The 14,338-nt window shown below is 42.3% G+C and overlaps 1 protein-coding gene across 4 annotated transcripts in view; it reads right to left on the reverse strand.

The window, feature by feature from the left end:
* Nucleotides 1-14,338, reverse strand: part of THSD4 (thrombospondin type 1 domain containing 4) — a 279,213-nt gene that overhangs the window by 237,285 nt on the left and 27,590 nt on the right. Inside the window, exon 2 of one of the 4 annotated variants that reach the window (XM_069026195.1) lies at nucleotides 13,025-13,147. The gene's annotated coding sequence lies outside the window, so the exon portion shown is untranslated. Of the gene's footprint in view, nucleotides 1-6,475; nucleotides 6,577-6,709; nucleotides 6,888-8,104; nucleotides 8,280-13,024; nucleotides 13,148-14,338 lie in introns of those variants that run through there. The other 3 variants (XM_069026199.1, XM_069026194.1, XM_069026198.1) reach the window with 3 other exon arrangements.

The following is a 14,338-nucleotide window of genomic DNA, read 5'->3' on the forward strand; positions in this document are numbered from 1 at the left end:
ACAGGCATTTTGCAAAGCCCAGAGTTTTGAAAAGCCCTTCTAACATAACTTTAAGAAAACAGCAAAACAAAAAGCAGAAACAAACCCCACCTTTCTGAATCTTCAAATGCCAGGAAGATACATTTGGAAACAGTTTCTCCCCCTCTTCCCATTTCAAAGCAGTAGAAACAATCACAACTAAATCACAAGCACTATGGTTCAAAATAAATCAGAAAATGACAGTTTCTGTCCAATTTTAACAGTATGAAAGCAGCAAAGATTTTTTAGTCCTTTCATGCCCTCATGATTCGAAACTGCATAAGGATGTTTTTCTTGTTTAAAATAATTCTTAATTATTCTTATATAAATTTTAAACATGCTCACAACTATCATTCTGCATTCAGCCATGGCGTGATGAAATTGGCCAGCAACAAATACAGGCAGAAGGCACAGCTTTATGACAACTGATTAATTACAGCAGCATTGTGAATGCCTATGTAATAAATCTGAACCTGATCCTGCAAAACTGTAAACATTACTATGGGAAGAAACAAAAGTACTGCAATTGCCTTAATCTGAGCAAATCTCTGAACTGGAGGGGGGAAGTAAGAAAGAAAGAAAAAAAAAGACAATCTTTTTGAAGTGCAATATGTATTAATGAGTACAAGCAATGCCTGAAGAAGAAAAGGAGTATAAGAAATTACATTTTTAATGGCTGCTTATCATTACAAAAAAATCAAAGCTGACATCCTGCCTTAACCCCTGTGTTGCAACACATGAACAGTATTTCCTGGGCCAACAAAACTGAACAATACTAACAGTTAATGGTTAACCCACTCTGTTCTTTTAAATCCTTATTCTTATGCTGGTTTAGTAAAGTGCTTCAATTACACATAGAGACCCTGAAAATCTGCAAGATTTGCCCACTATTTCCCACTCACTTCCCCAGTGAATGCAGCTCCACAGAACTACAAGAAAATGAGACAGAGTTTTCATTTCTGCCAGATTAAGTAATTGCATCCATTCCATACAATTTATCACTCTTTTGGGCAGCTTGTGTCATGGGATGACATTTTATTGTAATTATGCAGGGTGGGATTGGACAGGCTCTTGCTTCTCTTTGCCAATCTGATAAGCAAAAATATTTCTTTTTTTTACTTTCGTAGAAACTACATGCTTTAGACAAAAATAACCAAAAATACAAGTATAATAAACAAGCAACTAATGGTTTGATGTCACCAAGTCAGGACTATAGCAATCACCTTTACTGTGGAAAAAAAATCCAGGACATCTGAACACTTTCCAAGTCAACATTTACTCTCAGATTAGTGTCAATAGTTTTGCTGAATTTGCCATTTAGAGATAGGTTTGTCCTTCCATGCACTTCTCTGCAGCTAATCCAAAGGGAGTATCAGGGGAATCCGCTTGATTCAGGATTACAGATTTTAGTCATACAATATTCAAGCATCCAAGTGACGTTTTTCTCCTGGGGGATTACTATCCATGCTCACATATATCCAAGTGCTGATCCAGCAAGGCCAAGCACAACAGATGTTTTTCACCAAGAAGCAGGTTTCATGAAGAAGGGCTTTTAAAAAGGGCTTCTTTATCCATCCTTTTCCCAAAACCAGAGCAAAAAAAAACCACATTCCAACTCGGATATCATGACTCACATAGAAGGCAACAAGCAGGAAACCACAGTACTTCTATCAGCATTATAGACAGTACCCTCAGGCTCCCAACAAACACTTCCCGTTGGGAAGCCTTCTCCTCTTGTTCTCTTATCTCACCAGATCATGCAGTCCCAAAGGACAGACCTTGCCCCACCTCTTGGGCAAGCCTGGTCCAAGGTGTCACATCCAGCCCTGCTTGTTCATCGACAAACTAGGAGAGTCTGCTCACTACCAGGTTTCTCTGCTAAACTTCATTTTGATGCAAGAAGAGGTCAATACAACCCAGTCAAAGATAAAGTTCAGAAGTTGAAAGTTCAGAAGTTGGAACTTCTGTTGTCACGGCAGTTATCTCTTGAATTTAAAAGAAAGGACTATTCTTTTATTAATGTTAGTATTTTAAGAAGCTTGGGTTTAGGAAAAAAGCACAAATAAGCAAAGTTAAATTTAAAAATTACATTCAAAACAGGGAGGTTTTCTGTATTTCTCTCTACACTTAATCACATATGGCTATATATAACTCATGAATTTATAGCAGTCTTATAAGAAGGGGAACAAAGGATCACAGTTATGAACAAGCAGCTCCTCTGCAAAGGGATGAATTTTATCTACCAAGTCCTGTAAATTTTTTTTTTGGTACCCAAACAGTCTTCCAAAGGCTCCAGTTCCTGGAACCAACTATACAACAAGTATAACTTGTTAAGTTAAAGAACAAGTTACTCTCATACTGTCAAAGAAAACACTGGAAATGCATGGTTGAAACGAGTGGTCTTGTTTTCCAATGATAAAAGCACATCATGTGGGAGTGGCCTGATCTGAAAGACACTGAAGTTACTGATAACCTTTTCCATTACTTTACTGGCCCTTAGACCAGAGCTTTAAATAAAAGAGATAGTGGCTCTTGCACTTACTGAGAAAAAAATCTACAGAACTGATGGGAAAAAAGTAAATATTTTAAAATAAATTTTTCCATATAAGGAGCCTGGAATTTTCCTGTGAAGGGAAATTCGAAAACCAGGACCAAAATAAATACTGAAGTGGGATGCCAAGTAGCAGCAGCACAGGACTGATAAATAGCCAACAAGCAAGGCCTTAGGCTGTGATTTGCAGAAGTACAGTAATAAACCTATGAGACACATAGAACACAATTTAGGTTCACTCATGTACAATAAATATTCTTATTCAAATGACTTTTTTTTTTTAGCATCTCTGCATGCAGACTATCTTCAGGAAATTTAACGGTTGACCAACGTCCTGTAATTATCATACCTAGTTCAGAGATAAAGCCAGACGTCAATGGACTCGGTGAGCAGCACAGAGCAGCCAATGGGAGCATTGAAACCAGAAGCCCACGTTCCAGGAACTCACATGTCCATCACCTCAGCAGCCCACAAGGCTACTTGCCCTCACAAGGATGGGACTGTGATCCCATCTGCATTCCTAGTGCAAGAACAGTTCCTGTGGAGAAGCCCCACATTTAACACTTGGTACCACCATTTAAAAAATACGTAACAGATGTCTGTACACAGTGTTGGCAAGTGCTGTTTAACAGCAACCAAAATTATGAACACTGACCCATCTCTGGGAATGCCATAACCCTGCAGGGGTTACAGCATTTGATGTGTGACATGAGACTCAAGTCCCCAAGAGAAAAATGGGTGGGACAGAACATTCCAGGAGGAGAAAACTGAGTTGGTTTAAATTACAGATTTTGAATCTGTTATTGTCACTAACACAAAGAACAAAAACTCAAATAAAGAAAAAAAATAATCAGGCAACACAAAAGCACATGGTTTCAGCTCTGCTCCCTTTATACAAAGTAAGATATGAGGCAAAATCAGTGTCCATCAGATCATTCTGTTAATCAATCTTTTATCAATCTTATATCTGCTTAGCATCCCTCTAATTAATCTTCTAAATAAAGTACTAAACCATGCATTCTTCCTAAAAATCTAATATAAATTATAAGAATTATCTAGTGTAAAGTACTAGCTATCCTGAACAAAACCAAAGCTATTTCAATGCAAAACACAGCAACTTAACCTCCTATATATTAACAATGCAACCATGTTCGTTGGTCACATATTGAACCACATATATTCATAACTTAATTAGCTTTACAATTACCCAAGTCATAGTCCAAACTGCATTTAGATCAGGTAGAGCTTCTGTCTGAAAACAAAAGAACTAATAACTAAACTGTCTATGTGCCAACTCAAGGGAACAAGACTTGTCATAGAATCTGTTCTTCAACCAGCACTGTTACCACTGGAAGCATTTCACAATTAAAAGCTACAAAATGCTTTCCCTATCAACTCTGTGGCAAAAGGGCTACTATCAAGGTCCAAACTCTTTAAGAAGTTGGTTTGACACAGTAAGTTTTCTTTTAGTTTTTTTCCTCCTTGCAAAAAATAACAACCTTCCAAACCTGAAGCCTGTTATGATAACATAACACTACAGGGGATACAGCTAAAATCGCTTGTGCGTGGTTGGCTTTGGAGTTCCTTGGGGTTTTTAAGTGCTTAAAAAAGTGCCATCAAACCTTACTTCTCTCGTACAGAGTTTAAAGCCCACAGAAATGTCTGCAATGACTGCACTTCACTGTAGATGATAAACCTGATTTTCAAAGTAAAAAAGAAAATCCCAAGTACCACTAAGTGTCTGACCAGCACTTCACCTCTGTTTATACTACAGCTGCCACTGTGAACAGTCAACATCACACATCTGATGTCACATCACAGAGAACTGAGACTGCAGTGTGGAAACCCAGCTTTTCTGGTGCCACTGTCTGCACAGAGTCAGACACTGAGGCTAATATGAGTCTTCAAGATGATACTGCTTTTTTGTTTTATTTTCAGCCTTCATTTAATGCACATCTGCCTAGCACAGTTACTCCGTTTGTGCTACAGCAAAACCAAAGATTTTGTACTGAGATCATAAAACTCATCACTACCTGGGAGAAACCTAATTAATTTTCTACAATTAAATCTGCTGGAGCTCTGAAGGAACCTGCTGTATGAAATGCAGAAAGACAGAAATCCTGCACTATACAACAGTTCCAAGTGTTTCTGAGAGTTAGTCAGGAATCAAAAGTTGCTCCTTCAATTACAATGGAGCTGTTTCAGGTTAAAGTCATCATCAGCAAGACCTGGGATTAGCCCTGCTCCTAAATAAAACTTGAAAAGTTATGTTCAGGGCACAATTACGATAAATAATTCATTTTTCCTACCTATACTCACTTTGAAGAACTCCCTATGACAATCCACAGCAGCTGGCCTCATATTTCTAACTTGGCTAAAAATGCTCACTTTGCCTTTCAACAAGAAAAGTGCTGCAGTCTCTCCTCCTAGTCTACTTAACTCCATTCTCCCTCTAGATTCCCTGGAGATGGAGTTCCCTGGTGATGGAAAAGAAAGCATCAAGAATTACAGGTGTCTAATGAATTTCAGCAGTATCCAGTTTCATTTTAAACCCCTGATGATACTGAATAGGTGAAAATCACATCAACAAGTAGATTACTACTAAGTTTGCACCAGAAAGAGGTCTGAGTTGGCAAGCTACAGCTCAGTAGATCAATTTTCTAAGAGTGCATTGCCAGTTCCACAAAAAGCAATAAAGTCAGACAGATCTGGGCTATTTTCAGTTCCTGCTCTTGCCACAGAAGACAGGAAAAACATGCACAGCAGACTGACAGAGTATTAAGAGCCCATCAGGCAACTATTTAATCCATAACCTTATACCCTTGTATTGAGCTACTAACCACTAGTGCCTTAGATAGTGGTTTCTGATTTAAAAAATAAATCACACTGATTCATCAACAGGTGACACATGGAGTTACAAATATTTCTATTACTTCTGATGGCTATTCACGATATTGATGCACCAACTTATCTGTCATCTCTGCTAGCAGGCATCACGATGCCCTTATGTTGTACTGAAATATTGCAAAAAAGCTCAGTTTGGTGATCCCTTGATCAAAAAGAAAGAAAAAAAATGAAAAAAAAGATACAGAAAAGAGAATTACACTGGCAAGAGATACAGAAGAAAGGTGACAAAAAAGCTAAGAATTCTTTAACTTGAAATAAAGAATAGCTGAGGTAGACAGATAATGAAAGAACACAGCTCTGAAATAGCACAGAGATAGTGTGCAGAGACCAAGCATAATTCATCTTATAAGGTCCATACAGTATCAGACAGAAAATTTACAAAAAGCAAAAAGAAGTAGTTTTTGCACACAACATAGTAACCTGTAGAACTAACTCACTGCTGTCAGCCTCTCTAAACTGTTCATGTATCTAGCATCTGGAAAAAAATAATTTGGATTAATTAATGTCAAGTGTGTCAAGGGCTATAAAACACACAGGTGTGGACACACCAATAGTTGCAAAAATGTAAAGCCGCAGCTGGAGAAGAAAAGGTATTTCAAAATTACCCTCTGCTACAGCACATACCCTGTAGCCTGACAACTAAGCACAAACAGCTCGAGTGTTGGTAGAATTAAAGGAGAGATGGTAACAAAGCCAGAGGCAGGAAAGCGTGAAGAGAAACACCGAACGCCAAACACGGTTCATGCTTTGCACACTGTGCTTAGTTAGACCAAAGGATCTGGCCCAAAGCAAGAACAATTGCAACACGCATTCTTGGTGAGGCGAGTTATCCACGTCTTTCCCTCTCCCGTACAAACTGCTGGATTCGGCTCAGACTACGTGCAGCTACGGCTTCTGGTGGGACACCGAGGCAAAACTAAGGAGCTCCTTACACTGCCTCTGGACGCAGCTCCTGGAAACCGAGCGTGCGAGGAGAGCAGCTTTGAAATGGCTACTTACACAGCCAAAACACGCGGCGCAGGAATCCCGCGGAGGAGAGCAGAGCCGAACGCGCTCCCGCAGCCGGGTTAGAGCGAGAGCAGCCCCTCAGCCCGGCGCGGAGCAGCCCCTCAGCGCGGCCTCGGGCTTCGCCACGGCCGAGCGCCACCGTCCCGGGCACTGCCCGCGCCCCGCGTCCCCGGCACGGCGCCCACCGCCCACCTGGCGCGCCCACCCTCCCCGGCCTTGCCTCACCGCTCCGCGCCGGCGTCCCGTCCGGGCGCCCCGCGACGAGGCGCTCTCGGGGGCGAGAGGACTGAGAGCCTCGCGGCCCCCGGCGCATGGGAGGCAGCGCGCCCTCGGCCGGGAATGCCGGAGCCCCGCAGGACCCGAGCAGGTTCCCGGCGGCTCCAGGGCTCAGCCACAGCCTCTCCCCTCGCTCCCGCCCGCCGTCGGCGCAGGAGCTGCGCGCCGCCTGCTGCCACCTGCCGGCCGCACAGCGCAGCCCGCGCCCACTCCCTCCCTCCCTCCCTCCTTCCCCCGGCGGGCCGGCGCTCCAGCGGCGATGTCCAGCGGGGAAGCCTGCGAGGCGGAGGCGCAGGGGCACCGCACCTTCGAGTGCCGGTGCGCGGACGTGCTGGGGGGAAGGCGGCGGATGGCGGGGGGTGCGAGGGACCCGCCGGCGGGGCTGCCCTGCGGATCCCCCGCTGACCGGGAGCGCAGGTGCCCACCCGCGTCCAGCCCCGCGCGGTGGGAGCGGCGCTCAGAGGCTGTCAGGGAGCGGAGCGCTGCCCCGGGCTGACGGCGCAACCTCCTCTGCAGGAGCGGCCGGGCAGGTGCTGCTGCCGGGGCTCTGCCAACGCAGCCGTTCTGCGCGGCCAGAGCAGGGTATTGAGTACACTGTACTCCAGCAGGTTTCAGTTCTTCCAGACCTTCTCTCTTTGAGACGAGGACACTAAGGCACCCCATTCTGCTGCCCTCAGACACTACAAGAAGACGCGAGAGACAACTGTCATCTCCCTACTCACTGGCTGGGTGAAAGACCATCTGCTTCCAGAAACAATACTGACAACTAGAAAACAATATATGGTCCTGATAGTGTTTGCTTAAAAGTGTGAGATTTGAAACTGAGCCAGTAACAATGATACACTGGCACTGTGAAAAGCACACCACCAATAAGCAACTATGAGGAGGATCTTCTCTTGGTAACTTTTGAGTTAGTGTCTGAGGAAAAAGCCTGGAATTGTGTCTCTGTACCTGCTTTATATTAAGTGTACTGGACCTAAGATCCCTAAGGGCATTTTCACTGTAAAGAGCAATAAAGTGTCCAGCATGAGCTCTAAACCTTAGAACCAGATAGTCACTGCCAGCAGTTCATTGCAACATTTAGTTTTATGCTTTAAAAACCCCACATTATTATTATTGTTGTTCTGGAACTGGCCCAACCAGGTGAACATATTTATTTTAAAGCACAGCAAAACAGGTTGGGTTTTTTGCCAACATTTTGGACTCCATTACACTTGAACCCAGACAAAACAGTAAAAGATGATGTGTTGACTGTGCTATTCATTGCACAAAAAACCCTTCTCCATTCCCAAGTTCATGTACAGATATAGGCTCTAAGCAAAAGATCTGCTGCAGAAAACTTACTTTTTCCTGTGTGTTCACCAGGCAATTGCCACAGCACAGTACTCCCAAGCAGGTTCAGATGCATTATAGGCACCATGGCAGATCTTGGTTGCAAAAAGACAGCTGTACACAGCTGTATGTTAAAGATTTCTCGCATGCAAAGAAAAGCTGCATTATAAGAGAATCTGCACTAAGGGTAGCTATGCTACCTCCAAGAGGTCTCATTCATAGGAAGAAAACAGGTTTGGAAACCAAAGATTTAATCTAGAAAGAATTCTGCCAGTCTCTCCTGAATTATGAGGTGGTTTGGTATCAGGTAGAACTTCACCTGTGCTTCAGAACCTAGACTGAAGCCTGTTTGGCAGTGGTAGACAATCTCTCAGGAAGCAAATGCTGTGCTGCTCTGACCATGATCTAATGAAGTACCTAAATAAGTGACTAACTGCTAAGCCAGGTAGCATGTGAGCAAGACTAGCTCTGGCATGTTACAGTATTTTAGTTCTAATCTCTGCTGCAGAGTACACATTCTACTTCACTTACTCTGCCAATTGCATGACTACTGTTTGCTTCGGGGAGAGACACAACTGCAGCCAGATGGACTAGAGACAGGAGTTCTTTTCAAGAGCAAAGACCTAAGTACTAAGGTAATATTAATTAATTACTGTATTTCGTTTAACTGGTGGGAATGCTCTGCTTGAGACAGTTCCTAACTCCTGATATCGAAGAAAGATTACTTAACTTGTGCCAGTCTGAAAATTAGCTACCAAATTTTATCAGCCCTCGAGGAGGAAGACTTGTTCTAAATTAAGGGCAGCTGAACAGCATTAGCCTCCACTCTGGAGGACAGCATCAGAAGAGTACATTAAAGCAGAGACCATGAGGTCTCTTTGAAAAGCCAAGAAACATACACTTGTCACTGTTTTCCCTACCTGTCTCTTTTGCTGCCTTTACCCTAATTTCCCTAACCTCCCCCTTGCTTGCTATTTGAGTTCTGGAGTGATTGATCCCTCCTAAGAGCTAATGCAGGGTCCTGTCTGTCATCCCTGCGTCTCCTCCTCCCCTTGCTGCTGCTGAACTACTCAGAGCAGCATGCATCGTGTTTTCTCAGCAGTGCAGAAGGAAGTTGTCCTGCTGCTGAGGAGGCAAGGAGCAATCCTTCCCACCCCTTATCTGTGCAGCAGAGCAGCTGACACACAATTTGTTCTGAACAACTGCAGAGTTACAAGTCCCCTCATTGTACTGCAATGTTATCTGAGGTCTTTCATGGTTTCACTTAATAACGCGGCTATCTGACAAAAACCACCCAATATATTCAGGCTATTGGCTGCTTTTTTCTGAGAGATCAAGAGGAATGTGAAGTGGCATCATTCTTTTAAATAGAGAGCAAAGCATAAATGCTTGAAAGAAAACAGCATTCACATAGGAGATTAAATCACATAGGAGATGAAATGTAATTACAGTAACTCACAAAGGAAATGCTTCTTTAAAGCTTTAATTTGTTAGCAGAAGATGCTGCAGAAAATAATGCTTTTGAGGGGGATATGAACTCATCAAGCAGAGAGATCTGAGTAGGACAGGAATCACAGAATCACTAGGTTGGAAAATACCTCTAAGATCATCAGCTCCCAACTGTAAACCCACCACTGCCAAGCCCACCACTGAACCATTCATCAGTGCCACATCTACATGTAACCACACGAATTAACCTACTTGATCATCTGTTCTGCACATGATGATTCAGTCACACCACAGTTCCTTCAGTGAGTGCAGGGATAGCCACCAGCACTACTCACCCAGCAAGTTTCAAAGATTCCCCTTTGAGATACAAGGGGAACTGGGGTATTTTTACTTCCAAAGCTCAAAGACTTCCCTGCCCGTGAGCCAGTTCTTTGGCCAGCTGCCTCAGTGAAAGAGGAGGAATCTATTTCAATTGGTTTCATTAAAATTCTTTGTGATACAGCAGCTTGGGAACAAGACATTAGTGCTACTTGAAAAATTCAGACAAGAGTACAGCATAAAATGATAAGACTGGCCAACTGACAAGAGGGTAGAACAGCACTGCCGGACCAAACTGCTGCTTGCTGGTCACAAAGAATCATTTCACACTAACAGTGGGAATGAAAGTGTGTGAAAATCCCCATTGGGATAAAGAAAGAGAGAATCTGAGAAAGAAGATTAGATTGTGGTAGAGTAGGAAGCTAGAGTTTCCCTCCCTTGAATTGTTTCAGCCACTTATTATTTGTTTCAATACTTCTCTGTGAGCCACTAATTGTCGCAGTGGGATCTTTCTGCTTCATTTCCTTCTCTTTGTGAGAGCAGGCGTCAACACTGCAAAGAGTTAGAAATCTGCAGCCTAGTATACAGAAGACAATGTCCAATTTGCAACATGTCCAGCATAGGTCAGTGGCATGGTTAAGCCTTGGAAAGTGCCTTTTATACAAGCATTACATTTAAAGATCTTTGGGGAAAAAAATCACCATTGTAAAACCCAAAAACAAACAGAAAAAAAGAAAGAGAGGATAGTTTTACAAGTTTTCTCTTCACCCCTTGATCTGTTACTCTTTAAGCAGGAGTACTTACTAGATAGAGTACATGACACCAAAGGCAGATAATAGTAGCTAACTCAGTTGCAGCTTAGGTATCCTGAGCAGCAGCAGTGTTTTGTAGTTCACACTCAGAAGCTGTTTTCAGAAAAGCCTGGTTTCTGTCCTCATCCATGCCTTTCCCCAGTGCTAGAAGAACAGTTCCTTACAGATCCTCGCCTGAGAACAGCAGAGATGCATAAAAGTTTTTGAATTATTAAGTCACATTACAGAAATGGGAGAACATGCCTGTTTTTAACTTTGCACGTGAGGGCAAGTTCCAGGAATGGCAGTTTCCTTGGACCTGCAGCTGCTCTGGTCTCTGATACCACTGCCTCCTTCTTAATGAAAACTTCACAACAGCACAGCAGGACAAGTTGACTTCCTAGCCAAACTAAAGAAGGGCTTGCCCCTCCCTCCTCCACACAGAAAGTGTTTCTCTTTGGTCACACTGCAGGACTCCTCCATGTTCTGGATAAGCACCAGCCAGGTCATGTACAACTACACAGACCACATCCCTTGCTCGATAGTTGTCTTTACGTGGACATACTCATTACTTTCTTCCATTGCCTTTTGCTAATCACCATCTTTAGTCCGTTAGAGCTAGTATTATGAAACTTATGTCAAATAACCTGTCTACATGTTTCCTGCTTAAGCCTTCCTTTTAAAACACATTCACAGCAGAAAATATGAATGAAAGAGAAGCAGAAGATTACACAGATTTAGGTGAAGCAAAAATAGGCATTTAGGAAAACATGAAAGTCATTCAACTGAGTGCCCATTTTAGCTTGTGTTTCTTATCTTTACTATCTAATAGCAAGACTGGAGACCTACAGCACACACATGATGTGCTGTTTTACATTTGTTTTCCTTTGGTGTTTCTCAGCTGTGTAATTTAAACCTTCTTTCTTTTACTGTATCTGTAACTACAACACATTCTAATATTTACAAATGGAGAGTGACTTGGCGCAATATTGGGTGCAGTCTGTCTGCCATCAGAGAGGCATTCTTCAAATGGACCTGCCCACTGCAAGAGCTGGGAGATTGAATTGTTTGTTTAAAACCTAACTTCCTCTGAAAATAGCTATGCACAGCTGCAGGTCTATTGAAAACTGTTAAACTGCTGGAGATTTAGACCAAAACATTGGTTAGAAACCTTTTAGGGAACAACTAGATATACCATGATAAGTGGGAGCAAAGGGTGGCCAAGCTGTTCAGAAACAAGCAGCCAGAAAGCAGGGCACGGTTCTAGGCAGCAAGCCTATTAATGCTTAATCCTGCCATGGAAAAGAGGTGGGAACCCAACTCTTGTAACTTAGAAATAATAATGGATTTCAGCATTTTTCACAGATTAGAAATGCAGATGCTCAGTCACCAACAATCTTTGCCTAAGATACCTTTATTTCCTCTGGATGCAAAGGGATAATTACAAAGACCTGTGATTAAGACTGAGAACATCGTGTACTCTAGCTGAAAAGCACCTATAAGATAAAGAATGGGATATGCTGAAGAGTAGCTACAAACACCCAATTGCCTCAAGATGCTCCTACATCAGGGATTTATCAACAGGAAAGTATTAGTACCAGTTCTTGCAGTGCAAACATGTAGTGCTGCCTGCTACCATGGGCAGATGTGGCCAGAAGTTTCCAGTAAGAAGCTCTAAGCCAGGACAACCACCTCCACTCAGCACCACAAAGATGGAGGAAAGAACCCACACTCTGGCCCTCCTTGCTCCGCACCTCCTCTCTCATCACAACTCTGTGCATTTCTTCCCATGCTGGAGCTCTTGCAAATGAGTCTTCTAAGCAGTGTGAGAATAACAAGATGAAACTGAGGAAATTGTTCTTGAGTGTGAGCTTTGACCCTTCTAGGCAGTGAATATGAACCACATGGGCTGGACAAGTCCCTGGCACATTAGCTGCCTTTGTGAAATTATTTGCTGATTCAGAGGTGTGAAACTCTAAAAAACACTGTGGAAGCAATGGCACTGCTTGTGGTACTGAAACAGCATGGATTCCTCCTGGGCTGTTACGACTTCATAAATATTGACTTTGGATAAACCTTCTAACAATATTCTGGTTGGATTTTTTTTCTTTTTCCTCCCAAGTGGGTTCCCAGACCTAATTTACTTAAGGCAACATACATGACACAAGAATAAGCCCTTTGAACAGTGATGCAATTGCTTGGTCATGGAATGAAAAAAATCTGGATTTTGATTGATAGTTGGAATTCATGCTGTTTGTTTGATTTACTGCGGATTCTTTGTCACCTCAGTGCTATTCCTGCCAACACATGTCAGAACACTACTGATTATGGGCTGAAATACTGTTTCAAAGGGCTTTTTTAATTTTAGACTTACCAGTTTTCCTTCCCCTTCCATAGGAGCAATGCAAATTTAGCCATGAATGTTGTTTTTTCTTCAAGAAATCTCAGCTACAATTAGCTACATGCTACGCCTCTTTCTTTTCTTATCTGCAGCAGTCTGAAAATTAAAACAGCATAATTTATTTCAGTGAAATCATTCCTATGCAGTACATTAGAAGTAGGTCTAATATACTTTAGGAAAGTATTATTGTTTTTACTCTGTGGCATGATTGTAATTGCTTTAGTACACTAATCTACCAGTTGGCAATCACAACTGTCACCAAATGAGCACCAGCACACATTTCTCCCTGTGTTATGCACAGGAAAGCCCTGATGCAGTACAAAAGTGTCAGCATGTTACAGTAAAGATAAGTACATGGAGGAAGTAATTGTTTCCTTGCTTTGGAGGGAAAATCAGACATTTCTTCCTCTAGAAAAGCTCTTCAGTGTTAAATGTTCCTACGTGTTAGCCTGAATTGGGCCCAAATTTCTAGTCTTTTATTCTCAACAGAACAGGTTGAGAGAAGAACCAAGAAAATAATGAGAGTAGACTAAAACTACATCTGAGAAGACAGGAGCTCAAATATTTTTTAAGGCACTTGGCTATACTCTCCCTTGGCAATGGCAGGTAGAGCTTGGTAGACTCCAGCAATATTTCCAGGAATGCAAGCATTAATATCTAAGTTTTACTCATTATTTCTTGCCCCTTTACTCCAATATGCACCACTGCCCCTATATCAGACACACATACACAGACTGAACTCACACATCTAGCTTGGAATAGAGGTTGTTTCCAGAGCGTTTTTCTCTTTAACATTACCTTCTTTCCTGATTTACCGATTTTTGGCTGAACTTAAAATTTTCTGAAAACCATTGACCCTGAGAAAAATCTTTACTCAAGTACTTTCTGAATGTCTAACCTGAAAAACAACATCCAGAGATCCAAGACTGTGCTACAGCTCTGATCAGACACTTGAAAGCACGTCATTGGCAGGAACACTCCTATCAGTTTCTTGTCATGCTGTCTGCTGGCAACTTGATGCTAAATAGCTTAACATTTGTATCAGCAACTCAATCAGGTTATTAATTTGAAGCAGAAGAGAATTGTTTACCAAAAATAAATAAAAGGCTTATGGATTATCTAAGTACTGAGCTGTGGGGTTTGCCTTTTAGCACATGCCTAGATGCTTTCCTCCTGATTCATGAAAACAGTTGGACCACAGGCAACCTGTGTGCTGATCTGCAGGCAACTGTTGTGTCAAAACATTGGTCTATACCGAAAACATTTCCAATGCATGAGGAACAGCAT

The sequence above is a fragment of the Aphelocoma coerulescens genome, chromosome 10, assembly GCF_041296385.1.
Source record: "Aphelocoma coerulescens isolate FSJ_1873_10779 chromosome 10, UR_Acoe_1.0, whole genome shotgun sequence".
Lineage (NCBI taxonomy): Eukaryota > Metazoa > Chordata > Aves > Passeriformes > Corvidae > Aphelocoma > Aphelocoma coerulescens.